This window comes from Panthera uncia, chromosome C2, assembly GCF_023721935.1.
Source record: "Panthera uncia isolate 11264 chromosome C2, Puncia_PCG_1.0, whole genome shotgun sequence".
Lineage (NCBI taxonomy): Eukaryota > Metazoa > Chordata > Mammalia > Carnivora > Felidae > Panthera > Panthera uncia.
Window position 1 is genome coordinate 45211163 of NC_064810.1, and position 15646 is coordinate 45226808.

The window sequence follows — 15646 nt, forward strand, 5'->3', positions numbered from 1 at the left end:
AAAAAAAAACATTGGGGTACATGTGCCTCTATGAATCAGCACTCCTGTATCCTTTTGATAAATTCCTAGTAGTGTTATTGCTGGGTCGTAGAGTAGTTCTATTTTTATTTTTTTGAGAAAACTCCACACTGTTTTCCAGAGTGGCTGCACCACTTTGCATTCCCACCAACAGTGCAGGAGGGTTCCCATTTCTCCATATCCTCGTCAGCATCTGTTATTTCCTGAGTTGTTAATTTTAGCCACTCCGACCAGTGTGAGGTGGTATCTCAGTGTGGTTTTGATTTGTATTTCCCTGATGATGAGTGATGTTAAGCATCTTTTCATGTGTCAGTTGGCCACCTGGATGTCTTCTTTGGAAAAGTGCCGATTCATATCTTATGGCCATTTCTTCACTGGATTATTTGTTTTTCAGATGTGGAGTTTGGTAAGTTCTTTATAGATTTTGGATACTAACCCTTTATCTGATATGCCATTTGCAAATATCTTTTCCCATTATGTCGGTTCCCTTTTAGTTTTCTTGATTATTTACTTTGCAGTGCAGAAAGCTTCTTATCTTGATGAGGTCCCAATACTTCATGTTTGCTTTTAATTCCCTTGCCTTTGGAGATGTGTCAAGTAAGAAATTGCTGCGGCTGAGGTCAAAGAGGTTGTTGCCGGTTTTCTCCTCTAGGGTTTTGATGGTTTCCTGTCTCACATTCAGGTCTTTCATCCATTTTGAGTTTATTTTTGTGTATAGGGTAAGAAAATGGTCTAGTTTCATTCTTCTTCATGTTGCTGTCAATTTTTCCCAGCACGATTTGCTAAAGAGACTGTCTTCTTCCATTGGATACTCTTTCCTGCTTTGTCAAATATTAGTTGGCCATACATTTGTGGGTCCAATTCTGGGTTCTCTATTCTATTCCATTGGTCTATGTGTCTGTTTTTGTGCCAATACCATACTGTCTTGATGATTACAGCTTTGTAGTAGAGGCTATAAAGTCTGGGATTGTGATGTCTCCCAATTTGGTTTTCTTTTCCAACATTACTTTGGCTGTTCAGGGTCTCTTATGGTTCCATACAAATTTCAGGATTGTTTGTTCTATCTTTGAGAAGCATGCTGGTGCAGTTTTGATTTGGATTGCATTGAATGTGTAGACTGCATTGGGTAGTATTGACATTATAACAATACTTATTCTTCCAATCCATGAGCATGGAATGTTTTTCCATTTATTTTTGTCTTCAATTTCCTTCATAAGTTTTCTATACTTTTCAGCATACAGATCTTTTACATCTTTGGTTAGATTCATTCCTAGGTGTTTTATGGTTCTTGGTGCAATTGTAAATGTGATCGATTTCTTGATTTCTCTTTCTGTTGCTTCATTATTGGTGTATAGAAATGCAACTGATTTCTGTACATTGGTTTTGTATCCTGCAACTTTGCTGAATTCCATGAATTCTTTACTGTCCAAACAGAAATGGTGTTAAGTCCTGGGTTTATAATTTCTCACCCTTGTACCAAACATGATGTTCCATTCATAAGGGCATGCCCAGGCTACAGTACCTTATCTTTTCTAGGACTTTTCTCTTCATCAGTGGAAACTGGATTAAGAAGATGCTGAAATACTGTTGCTATCTTGAGAGAATTCTGTACATTTCTTAACTAGTATTCATGAATCTAGCTTTAAATTCAACAGAAATTAAATTTAGATAGTATAATATTAAATACATCAGGCACTGTTAACAACAACAACAACAGAGAACTAACTCACTATGGTGATCCTGCTCTTATCGAAGTGGGTAATGGTAAATAAATAGAACCTGGTGTCTGTATGATATTAAAGTCCAAATGAAGGACAAAGAAGTCAAACATGTAATCTCTAAGATCATAAAAGTTGAACCTTCAAATAATATAATACTTGGATTCTGCAGCAAGATTGTTCCATGTCATCAATAAGTTCCATAACTATTTATTCACACTAAACAAACATATAGGCATATTACCAGCCAGACAATTTGTGTTGGTTATCACTTTGTAACCACAGAGGACTGGTCACCATAAAAGACACAGACAATCTCTGCTCCTATTTAGGGTAACCTGAAAAGGTGTAAACAAAGAAAGGGAGGATACATGGGACACTTGAAAATTTGCAAATGTAAATACTTTAGGATAAATTTCAGATTTCCCAGTTACCTATTTAGTTGTCAGTGTGTATGTCATTTTTGAAAATGAATTCCCAGTTACCTATTTAGTTGTCAATGTGTGTGTCATTTTTAGAAGTGAATTCTTGGAGCATCGAAGACTATAAATTGCCACGTATCTAAGAAGGGGAAGCAAGGTAAATTGGGGATAAAACGTAAAACACCTTATGTCTCCTAGTTTGGTAAAATATAAAGCTGAATTGTTAAGCCTGTTTATAAATGGCTCAGAAAATGTTGGAGCAAGTCTTTTGGGATAACTAACCATGCTTTGAAGAGGTAACCTTAGGTCAATATCCAAGGTGGGTAATTAAGAGAGAAGAGACTAGCTCAGGGAAAAGTCACTTGGTCTGGACCTGAGGAGATACTGGCACAAGGGAGCTTCCTTTCAATGTAAATTTACTTACAACTTTAGAGAGTAAGGATGAAGCCAACTATAATGATTGAAACACAGCCTATGTTCAAACCTTCTGTTATACCAGGCTTGAGAATAATTATCTTTGCTTCTATAGGGAAAAAACACTTAACAGGGTGCCATGAGAATGGTAATTATTGCAAATAATGAGAAACAACCCAAGGGAAATTTGTAAAAGTTTGGTGACAGGAAGTTAGATCACAGTTTCCAATTCTTACGTGAGCAATGGCATGATTAGCAGACATTTCCATTAGTCCCTAAATATCTCCTCTAAATGAGTGCTGGGCTGATAATGAGAGACTTAAAGTTGAAATTCAAATTACATAGGGTACTGATTAATTCAATCCTTATTAATTTCAACCCTTATTAATCCTGATTCAAATCATGTCCTTGTCAGCTACAGATTCTCAACTGTTTCTTCCTTCCTGAGCCCCATCAATGTCAGGATCCCTGGCCCTTTACAACTCAATTATGGAATAAATTGATAACGGCAGTCAACTGGCTCCTACAATATATTTAGAAATGACCAATTCTCAAGTTTTAATATGCACACATTATCATATTCTTATTGATTTCAGAAACTTTCTCAATCCTTTTGACACACCAGTGTGATTTCCTCTAAATTTTAAAAAATGGACCTCTTCACAAGATACTTCTGGTAAGCAAAAAAGCAAAACAGTGTTTAAAATGGATATAGTTAGGAGCACCTGGGTGATTCAGTTGGTGGCTCCAACACTTGATTTCAGCTCAGGTCATGATCTCCAGTTCGTGGGACTGAGCCTCGTGTCAGACTCTGTGCTGAGAGCATGGAGGCTGCTTGGGATTCTCTCTCTCTCTTTCTCTCTCTGCCCCTGCCCAGCTTTCTCTGTCTCTCCCAAAATAAGTAAATAAACATTAAAAACAATCAGTACAATCAAGTGACTTGGTCTGTCAAGCTCAGGGAGGAACTATGTTTTTCTTTATTTCTACAACTTTCAACAGAGAACAGAGAGAAGAAAAATTAATGAAATTTATCACATCACACTTATTCTAGACTTCTGTACATGAACAGAAATCCCTGTGATGTTGCTTTATTTTATCTTGCTTTTTTTCTATACATTGCTTGCTCTGTAACATTTTTAGTTCACATATCTTCTCCCAGGTATACCTAAGAAAAAAGCAAATTCTTGTTCCAAACTTTCTCAATTTCTGCTTAGGCAAGTAGTTAAATAAAGCATCCTGCATCCACTCTCCTACCTCTAAAGCTGTTTGCCTAATTTATTCTGCCATGAAATTCTCCTTATTATCTTCCTAGTAGCTTTCTAACATTCCATGTAAATTTTGCTATTTTCATCCTTTAATTATCCAATCTATATTTCTTACTTTCCATAATGTTCTTTCTTTTTCCTTTGTGGAAATTTTTAATATTGAACATTTAAGAATTTTTCCCACTCAAGTGAGCATCATTCTACTCAAGTTACTTTTCATTGTACTTCACATTAATGTTAAATTTCTTAAAAAACATTACATGATGGCAATGGCTTCCTGTACCACTCATCAGTGCAGAATCCTCAGTAAATACTTCTTTAGGTTCTATTGATATTCAGCATTTTAAGCTCTCTCCCTCTCCCAGAGGGTGTATTTCCCAGGACACTGAAAAGTATACTTAAAGATTCATTCTAAATTACTTACATCTTCCCAATCATTTATGCATGTTGTTACTCTAATTATATTTATTAGTATTATATTGGCTAGATTATTAGCAGAATGAGTAAAAGGACATAAAACTATTCAGTGATGTCTGGAAAATGATTTATAAGTTCTTTCTCTATTTATTTCTCTCCTTCCATAGACTGAATAAAATGTTTCATTGGAAGGAATGTGATCCCAAAATGAGTTTCTAGGGAATTACTTTGTAAGAATTTACTGAGCTATTTCTTCTTTCAGTAGTCGCTAATGAGATTGAGTTGAATATTCTCAAGTGGCACAGTTTAGCATAAGTCCCAGAATACAGAAGGCTCATACATATATATTTGGTAAAGAATACCTATGTTCGTATTTGATTTTAAAATGTAAATATAAATTTACATATTTTAAAAACATTTTTTACCATATGGGATATACTATATAAAGATTTATTTATTTAGCAAACATTTATATGACACCATTTAAGGCAGTGTTCCAAATATAGTGTTACTAATTTAATCTTCATAGAATCTTGTAACATAGGAATGATCTTGTCCTCATTTTACATATTAGGAAACTGGAGTACAAAATGAACAAGTAATTCATCTTAAGGAGTGGCTGAAGATGATTAAACCCAGGAAATCTGGCTCCAGGATTTTTGCCCTTAACCACCATACTGTATGTTAATAAGTGCCTAAGAAGTTCATGGTATGGGAAAGAAGAAAAAGGGCAAGGAAAAAGAAGTAGAGTGTGAATAAAAGTCTAAGAGTGTTCAAGAGGGGAAAGTGGGAGGGAATAATAAAGTAAAAAGAAGCTTATAAATGGAGATAGGGTCAGCCACTTCCTTCTATCCCCCTGCTTCTCTGCTTCAATAGGGTTAGAATTGAGGGGGTAAAGGTCAGCCCCTGGCTATACTTTCTGGATTCCTCTTCTTTTTTTCCCCAGAATGTTGGGGAGCATTTGCTGGATTTTCCATAAAATTCTATAAGCTCTTTGCATACATTTTTATTCTTTCCAATTTTATATTTTGTGGTGGAAGATGGTTTGGATGCCACCTTGTTTCTATATCACCCATGTGAGTAGGGGCATTTCAAGAGCTGCTAGTTTACAGGATATTTTAGAGCTAGATAATCCTCTCACTAATCAGACCCTGTAGATAAGCAGTAACACAATTAATGAAAAGTCATTCATTATCTAGATTTTGTCTTGTTTGCTTTATTTTACCACATTTTCCTCTAAAAGATACAGATCAGTGGTTCTCATTCTTGATTGCAAAAAGAATCACCTAGTGCAACTATAAGAAATAGTAACATCAGGACCCACACAGGTCAAATAAAATCAGAATTGCTAAGGGTTAGGCCCAGAATTTTTTAAAGTTCTCAAGATGGTTCTAATGTCCATCCAGGATTAAGAATTATCCATAATGATTGTTCAAACATAATTCTCCATGGGCCTTTCATTTTTCTGAGTGCCTTACAAGCAGAGGCACTGACCATCTCCGTTCTGGACTACCTTTTCAGAGATGTTTGCAGAGATGTTTCAGGATGTTTGCAGAGCAAACAATTTTGGAAGACTGTGATTGTATGTGGAGACTGTGTCTTCATCCAGGGCAAAGTGCAGGCTGATTTACTGCCGATCATAAAAGATTCAGGTTTCCTAAATGCACAGGTAATGGTGTAACTGTTCCACTTAACATAGGCCATGAGAACTGTGTTTTGAGGAACTGGCACCAAGACTGACAATCTTGATACTACTACTGCTGTGAGTAACAAAGCCCTTTGTCTCTGACCTGTTGCCTCCTATCTTCTGGCAGCATCCATAACAATGTAGCCGACTAACCTCAGCTCCTGACAACAATTACTTCTTTTTTTTTTTTTTTAATGTTTTTATTTATTTTTGAGACAGAGAGAGACGGAGCATGAGCAGGGGAGGGGCAGAGAGAGGGGGAGACACAGAATCTGAAGCGGGCTCCAGGCTCTGAGCTGTCAGCACAGAGCCGGACACGGGGCTTGAACTCACAAGTGTGAGATCATGACCTGAGCTGAAGTCGGACGCTCAACCGACTGAGCCACCCAGACGCCCCAACAGTTACTTCTTAAAACTTGACAAACCAGTTGCTGAAGATTAGGTGATTATAATTAAGTCAGAATTTTTCCTGTTTGATGACTATTATGACACTTACTCCAAAACGGAAATTTCATGGAAGATTTATCTAAGGTCCCATGGTACCTTTCTTCATTGTTCTGGATTTTGATGACTAATGAGACATAGAATATTTTTTTCTCTTAAAAACAGAGAATATTGTTTCATCTGAGGGGAGAAGAAAATCTCCAAGTGGCTGTTAATAGTGAAAATCTACACAAAATTTGGTGTTCTGGAAAGAAATACATCTATAAAAATGGCTGGCACTAATTTCTGTTCAACAACCATCAGATAGTCACAGAATATATAAAGCATGTATACTTCTTTATGGATTGATTGTTTCTTAGGCCTTCTCAGAGTTTCACATTGTAGCAGGTGTTTCATTTATGTTAGATACTTTTCCATTTTTGTTTATATTACAGTGCAGTAAATTAATTCATTGAGTATCAATTAAGCTCTTAAAATGTGTCTATTCTGTGCTCTGGTTATTTACACCTAAGAAACATTTGCAATTATTTTTTAATGTTTATTTTATTTTGAGAGAGACAGTCTGTGTAGGAGGGACAGAGGGAGGGAGACACAGAATCTGAAGCTGGCTCCAGGCTTTGAGCTATCAGCACAGAGTCCAACGTGGGGCTCGAACTCACAAAATGCAAGATCATGACCTGAGCCAAAGTACCACACTCAACTGACTGAGCCACTGAGGCACCCTGAAATTATATTATATAATACTGGCAACCATCAACTTAAGGGAAAAATTACAAATGTTAGTTTATTCACCTGAGAATGTTATCATATTTTAGTATGTACATGTCAGACTCATTTGATTCACCAGATCTTTGATGGGGTCAGAGGTTCTGCATTGTAATAAACATCTAAGTGATTATGATTCTCATGGGCTTTGGACTATGCTTTGAGACATATTCTACTGTAAATTATTTAAGTAACCCTGAGGATAACTTTAATTATAAAATTTTCTTCCTTAAATCACATTTAAATAATATTAAATGACCTCTAAATTGATCAATTAATCAGTCTTCAGAATAAGGGAGGGCAGCTTGTGTTTATTCCATTTTTACTTTATTTATTTATTTATTTATTTACTTTCAGACTTTATTGCTACAAGTTGAAGGTGTCAAATATTATAAGGCAAAAATTTCAACTTTTATAGAAACAAGTAAACTATAAATACTGGCATTGTCAGCTTCAAAGTTAAAAAAAAATATTGAATCGTTTCTCACACTGCAGCTGCCAAACAGTATTTTATAATTCATTATATTTTGTTTGTAGTAATTAATATCCTTCTATAAGGTAGAAGTTAACCTCCTCCCTGCACTTTTTAAAATTATCATGAAGGATTCAAGAGTATTTTTCATTCTATGTGTTATAATACAACACGATAAAATTTTTGGCTGCTCAAATTGTTTAAATTTGCACAGTTGTTTTCCTTTCATGCCGGTTTCTGTGTTTTTTTGAAAAGTCTAATGATTTGTGGGGAACTATCTTTATTTTCTTTATTAAAAAATTTTCCATAATCACTTGGTATTTTTGCTTCCTCAAATGTAAAAGTGGTAATTTTTCCATGGAGCCAGATTCCTTCATGTGAAAAATGGTGTTTAAAAACTGAGATCTCATACCAGCACCTGCAGTTTCCATTAAGTGCTTAGAATTTTGTCTATCCTCTGACAATCCATATTTTCAAACTCATTTTCCCACATTAAAATACGTTTTTTTTTTTTTCAAAAAATTTATGATTTTAAGAATGTTCTGAGTTTGGGATGTATGTTTTTTCTTTAAATTAATAGCCAATTGGCCAATGAGATTTTTTTTTTACACATTCCACTTTTCTCTCTGATCTCAAAATGTATCTTCATCATATGATAAATGCACAAATACAGATTCTTCACATGGTCTACTTCTCTCATAATATATGTCTCTGTACTTTAAAAAAATTCCAGTATAGTTGAAATTGGATGAGTTAACATGGCAGAGTAGTATGGTCACCTTGAGCTTCTCTCATCCCTGAAGTGCAGACAGATCAACATCAAACCATTTTGAACACCTAGGAAATTGACCTGAGGATTAACACAACAATCTTCATAAGTTGAATGACAGAGCTTGACAAGTACATGGTGCAGAGAAGTGAATTGGGGGAGAGAAAAGTCATGGTGCTATGGAGGGTACGGAGCTGTTTTCGTGGAGACAGGACAGAAAGAGAGAGAAAGGAGGAAATAGTGCAGCTTGTTGGAATCATGCAAGGAAAGCACTCCCCCTGAAAGTAGCTGGAAAGAATGAGTGAAAACACTCACAGGGGACTGGATAAGAAATCTGTGCCCCAAACACTGAAATAGGAGAGTTTCAACACTGCCAGTTTTGTATAAACAATGGAGTGCAGAGTCTGAAGTTTTGGAGCTCAGTGCCTGGCAGTGCTTCAGTGACGAAGCAGAGTGAATCCCTGGGAAAGGGCAGCATGGTCTGAAGGGACTATGTGCAGCACGGAGAGAAGTGGTCCCCTGTTTGGAGTGCATTTGGTAGAGACAATATGGCTTCTCAGCAGGCAAAACTCCAGCAAGCCATAGAGAGCTGCCACATTTATTGATATATGAACAAAGATGCCAGCTGAGGGCAGCAAAACCTGGCACTGGCTGTGTGTTGTCATTTACCATAAACTCTGAGGCTCTGCTGCTGCACATCGTGCAAATGTTTTCTGAGACAAGTTGCTACCCAGCCATTGATCAGCAGGACCCTCATCTGGAGGATCAGGGTGGGTTGGAGCCACAGGTTCTTTTAAGTGTGGGGTTTTGAAACACAACCCCATCTGGGATAAAACTCTGGAAGGAGGAGCTGGCTGGTGGCAGACAGCTTGGATACAGACAGGGTAAAGGCAGGGAGCAGACAAAAACCTATGAAAATGGAGGGGTGATTGATCACATATTTCTGAAGGTGTGAAATTCTTACTCCTAAGACTAGAGAGCAGGGGTGGGGGGAGTAATTTTCACCTTAGCCCACCTGCACTGATCAACTCCAGTGAGCTAAGCAGCACCGCCAAGTGGAGAACAGAGCCATTACACCAAACCCCACCCACCTGCGCCCTCCAGGCACATCCCCCAGAAGACCAGCACAAATCCCTTCCACCCACTTAGTCTATGGATCACAGTGTGCTGCACAGTTTCAGTTCTAGGGGAAAATGGATTTAGCTTTATCCAGGTTTCTTTTTGTTGCTTTTTTTTTGTTTTCTTTGCTTCTGTATTTTCTTATGTATTTTTTTTTTCATTTTTTTCTTGGATACAGAAGGAAGGAATTTTTTAATTCTATTTTTTTCTTTATTTTATTATTAAAAATTTTTTACTTTTAATTTCTTTTATTTTTTATATTTTGTTCTTTTCTCTTTTCTATAAAGCTTTTCTTAAGCAGACTGAAACACATCTAGGATCTAGCTTCCTTTATTTGATTTTGTTTTGCTTTTAGTTTTTTTTATTTTTTATTTTATTTTATTAACCTTTTTTTCTTCCTCCAAAATGACCAGAGTGAGCAATTCACCCCAAAGGAAAGAACAAGAAGAAATGATGGCCTGGGACTTAATCAACACTGATATAGGTAAGATGTCTGAACTATAATTTAACACCACAATTATAAGAATACTGGCTGGGGTTGAAAAAAGCATAGGAGACATCAGAGAATCCCTTTCTGCAGAAATAAAATAGAAGTAAAATCTGGTGAGGCTGAAATTAAAAATGCTATAATTGAGATGCAATCTTCAATGGATGCATGACAGTGAGGATGGATGAAGCAGAACAGCAATCGTTATACAGGAGATAAAATTATGGAAAATAATAAAGATGAAAAAAAATAGGGAAACAAGGGCAAAAGACCATGATATGAGACTTAAAGAACTCAGTGAGTTATTGAAGAGGAATAAACCTTTCTTTCATAGCAGTCCCAGAAGATGAAGAGAGAGAAAAAGGGGCAGTAAGTTTATATGAGCAAATTAGAACTGAACATTTCTCTAATCTGGGGAAGGACACAAATATCAAAATCCAACAAGCACAGAGAACTCCCATTAAATTCAACAAAAGCCATTACAAAGGTATATCATAGTCAAATTCATAATATACACAGACAAGGAATAATCCCTGAAGGCAGCAAGGGAGAAAAAGTCATTAACCTACAAGAGAAGACATATCAGGTTCATAGCAGATCTGTCCACAGAAACTTGGCAGGCCAGAAAGGAATTATGGGATGTGTTCAACATGCTGAATGGGAAAAATAGGCAGTCAAGAATTGTTTATCCAGCAAGGTTGTCATTCAGAATAGAAGGAGAGATAGTTTCCCAGACAAACAAAAACTAAACGAATTCGTGACCACTAAACCAGCCCAGCAAGAAATTTTAAGGTGACTCTGAGTGGAGAAAAACAACAACAAAATACATACCAAAAGAAACAAAGAGTAGAAAAGACAAGAGAACAACATCAGAAACATCAACTCTATAGGTAACACAATGGCACTAGCTTCAAATCTTTCAGTAATCACTCTGAATGTAATTGGACTAAACGCTCCAATCTAAAGACATAGGGTATCAGAATGGATAAGACGACCACGGCAACAACAACAACAACAACAACAACAAGATCCTTCTTTATGCTTCCAAGAGACTCATTTTAGACCTAGAGACACCTGCAAACAAAGTGAGGTAATGGAGAACCATCTATCATGCTAATGGACGTCAAAAGAAAACTGGGGTAGCCATACTTATACCAGACAAACTAGATTTTAAGACAAAGACCATAACTAGAGATGAAGAAGGACATTTTATCATAACTAAGGGGTCTATCCATCAAGAAGATCAAACAATTGTAAATATTTATACCTAAATGTGAAAGCACCCAAATATATAAATCAATTAATAACAAATACAAAGAAACTCATTAATAATAATACAATAATAATAGGGACTTTAATACCCAATTTACAACAATGGACAGATCTTCTAAGCAGAAAATCAACAAGAAAACAATGACTTTGAATGACACATTGGACCAGATTGACTTAACAGATATATTCAGAACATTTTATCCTATAGCAGCAGAATGCACATTCTTTTTGAGTGCACATGGAACATTCTTGAGAATAGATCATATACTGGGTCACAAATCAGACCTCAACAAGTACAAAAAGATCAAGATCATACCATGCATATTTTTAGACCACAACGCTATGAAACTTGAAATCAACCACAAGAAAATTTTGGAAAGACCACAAATATTTGGAAATTAAAGAACATCCTACTAAAGAATGAATGAGTTAACCAAGGAATCAAAAAATATATACAGAAGCCAATAAAAATGAAAACACAACAGTCCAAAACCTTTGGACTGCAGCAAAAGCAGTATAAGAAGGAAATATGTACCAATCCAGGCCTTCCTAAAGAAATATGAAATGTCTCAAATATACAACCTAACTTACACGTAAAGGAGGTGGAAAAAGAACAGCAAATTAAGCTCAAAACCAGCAAAAGAAAGGAAATAATAAAGATTAGAGCAGAAAACAATGATACTAAAAAAAAATAATACACACACACACAAACACACACACACACACACACACACACACAGTAGAAAAGATCAAGAAAATTAGGAGCTGGTTCTTTGAAACACTTAAAAATATTGATAAACCCCTCACCAGACTTAACAAAAAGAAAAGGGAAAGCACTCAAATGTATATAAAATAACGAATGAAAGAGGAGAGATCACAACCAACACTGTAGAAATACAAGCAATAGTAAGATAATACTATGAGCAATTATATGCCAACAAATTGGCAATCTTGAAGAAATGGATAAACTCTTAGAAACACATAAAGTACCAAAACTGAAATGAAGAAATAGATAATTTGAATAGACCCATAACAAGTAAGGAAATTGAATCAGTAATAAAAAATTCTCAACAAAGAGTCCAGGGCCATATGGCTTCCCAGGGGAATTCTACCAAACATTTAGAGAAGATTAATACCTATTCTTTTGAAACTGCTCCAAAAAATAGATATGGAAGAACTTCCAAACTCATTTTTTGAAGCTAGCATTACCTTGATTCCAAAGCCAGACAAAAGCCACACTAAAAAGGAGAATTACAGGCCAATATCCCTGATGAACATGGATGCAAAAATTCTCAACAAGATACTAGCAAATCAAATTCAACAGTACATTAAAAGGATTATTCACCACGATCAAGTGGGATTTATTCCTGGGCTGCAGGAGTGGTTCAATATCTACAAATCAATCAACATGATACACCACATCAATAAATTAAAGGACCAAAACCACATGATCCTCTGAATAGATGCAGAAAAAGCATTTGCCAAAATAAAGCATCCTTTCTTGATAAAAGCCCTCAAGAAAGTAGGGCTAGAAGGAGCATACCTCAACATCATAAAGGCCATATATGAAAGACCCACAGCTAATATCATCCTCAATGAGGAAAAACTGAGGGCTTTCATCCTAAGATCAGGAACACAACAGGGATTTCCACTCTCACCACTGTTGTTTAACATAGTACTTGAAATCCTATTTTCAGCAATCAGACAACAAAAAGAAATAAAATGCATACAAATTGGCAAGGAAGAAGTCAAACTTTCAGTCTTTGCAGACAACATGATACTCTCTGTGGGAAACCTGAAAGACTCCACCAAAAAACTGCTAGAGCTGATACCTGAATTCCCCAAAGTCACTGGATATACAATCAATATACATAATATACTGTTTCATTTATTTTTTTTAAATTTTTTAACATTTTATTTTTTGAGAAACACAGAGACAGAAGGATAGCAGAGGAGGAGCAGAGAGGGAGTGGGAGACACAGAATCTGAAGCAGGCTCCAGGCTCTGAGCCGTCAGCACAGAGCCTGATGTGGGGCTCGAATTCATGAACTGTGAGATCATGACCTGAGCTGAAGTCAGATGCTTAACCGACTGAGCCACCCAGGCGCCCCAAATCTGTTTCATTTCTATACACCAATAATGAGGCAGTGGAAAGAGAAGTCAAGGAATTAATTCCATTTACAAGTGCACAAAAAACGATAAGATACCTAGGAATAAGCCTAATCAAAGACATAAAAGATCTGTACGCTGAAAACTTTAGAATGCTTATGAAAGAAATAGAAGAAGACCCAAGGAAATGGAAAAACATTCATGCTCATGGATAGGAAGAACAAATAATGTTAAAATGCCTGTACTACCCAAAGCAACATGCAGATTCAAAGCAATCCATATCAAAATAATGCCAGCATTCTTCACGGAGATAGAACAATTCTAAAATTTGTATTGAACCAGAAGAGATGCTGAGTAGCCAAAGTAATCTTGAAAAAGAAAACCAAAGCTGGGGGAATCACAATTCCAGATTTCAAGCTCTATTACAGAGCTATAATCATCAAGACAGTATGGTACTGGGTCAAAAACAGGCACCTAGATCAATGGAAAAGAATAGAAAACCCAGAAATGGACCCATAAAACATGGCCAACTAATCTTGAACAAAGCAAGAAAGAATATCCTATGAAAAAAAGACAGTCTCTTCAGCAAATGGTGTTGGGAAAACTGGACAGCGACATGCAGAAAAATTAAATTGGTCTACTTCTTTACACCATACACAAATATAAATTCAAAATGGATGACAAACCTAAATGTAAAATAGGAAACAATCTGAATCGTAAAGGGAAAAAACAGGTACCAACCTCTTTGACCTTGGTTGTAACTAGGTCAAACTTGGTTTGACCTAACTTCTTACTAGACATGTCCCCAGAGGCAAGGGACACAAAAGTAAAAATGAACTATTGGGACCTCATCAAGACAAAAAGCCTCTTCACAGTGAAGGAAGCAATAAACAAAACTAAAGTCAGCCTACAGAAGGAGAGGAGATTTATCCATCATAGTTAAAATGTTGAAAGCCATAATTTAAGAGAAACTCATTAGAAAGTAGAAAGAGAAAGATACCTCATCATGTATAAGAGAACCACAAAGATTAGCAGCTGACTGTCATCAGAAACAATAAAGACTAGAATGCGGTAGGATGACATATTTAAAGTGCCAAGACAAAAAACATAAATAACTCTCAACCAAGTATCTTCTACCCAGTGAAACTATCTTATAAAAATGGGAGAACTCTTGCCTAGTAGACATGCCTTAATTAAGGAAATTCTCTAGGATGAAAATAAGTAACACCAGACAGTAACTTAAATCCACACAAAATAACAAAGAGTGACACTTAAGGTAACTATGTAGGCAATTAAAAAAAAAAAAAACATTATAATTACATTTTTCTTTTCCTTTCTTCTGTGAGCTGATTTAAAAAGCAACTTCATAAAATGATATGAGTAAAATTGAATTACTGGGACATAACATGTAAATGTATTATATTTGACAATCAGAACACGAAGGAATCGTGGGAACAAAGGAGTACCAGAATAAGGAAATTACACCATACAGTAAATTAATATAACCAAAAATGGTAGTTAAGAAGGTTAATATGACAAATTCTATAAATATATATTTTATTTCCTATTTACATCCCAGCTAATTTAAAAGTGAAAACATTATATTAAGCAATCATTGTAACAATGGTATGTAACATATAGATATAACAGTATAAGTCTTACTTATCTTACTGGCCTTAAATAAGTCTGAAGTAGATTATGATAAAAGAAGGTGAATATTATAAGCCCTAAATCAACCACTAAGAAAATAACTCAAAATATACTGAAAAATCATTAAAGGTATTAAAATGATACATTAGAAAATATCCAATTAATACCAACAAAGAAAGAATAGAGAGAGAAAAAACACACACATCAAAAACAAAAGCAAATGGCAGAAGTAAATCCAACTATATCAATATAACATTAAATGTGAATAGATTAAACAATCTACAAAAGGCAAAAATTGTTGAACATCATCATCATTATCATCATCATAAAAACAAGATACAACCACATGCTGTCTACAAGAGATGTACTTTAGATTCAAAGATAAAAATGGCTTCCATTCTTCTAAATAGAGAAAGTAATACCATGCAAATAGCAACAATAAGAAAGCCTGAGTGGCTATACCATTATCAGATAAAAGAGACTTCAACACAAAAGTTAAATTAGAATATATTTTGAGATGAATGGAAACAAGAACACATCAAACTACAGGATGTAGCCATAAGTAGTAAAGTGGAATTTATACCCATAAAAGTGGAAAAAAGTTTTAAAATAAGCAGC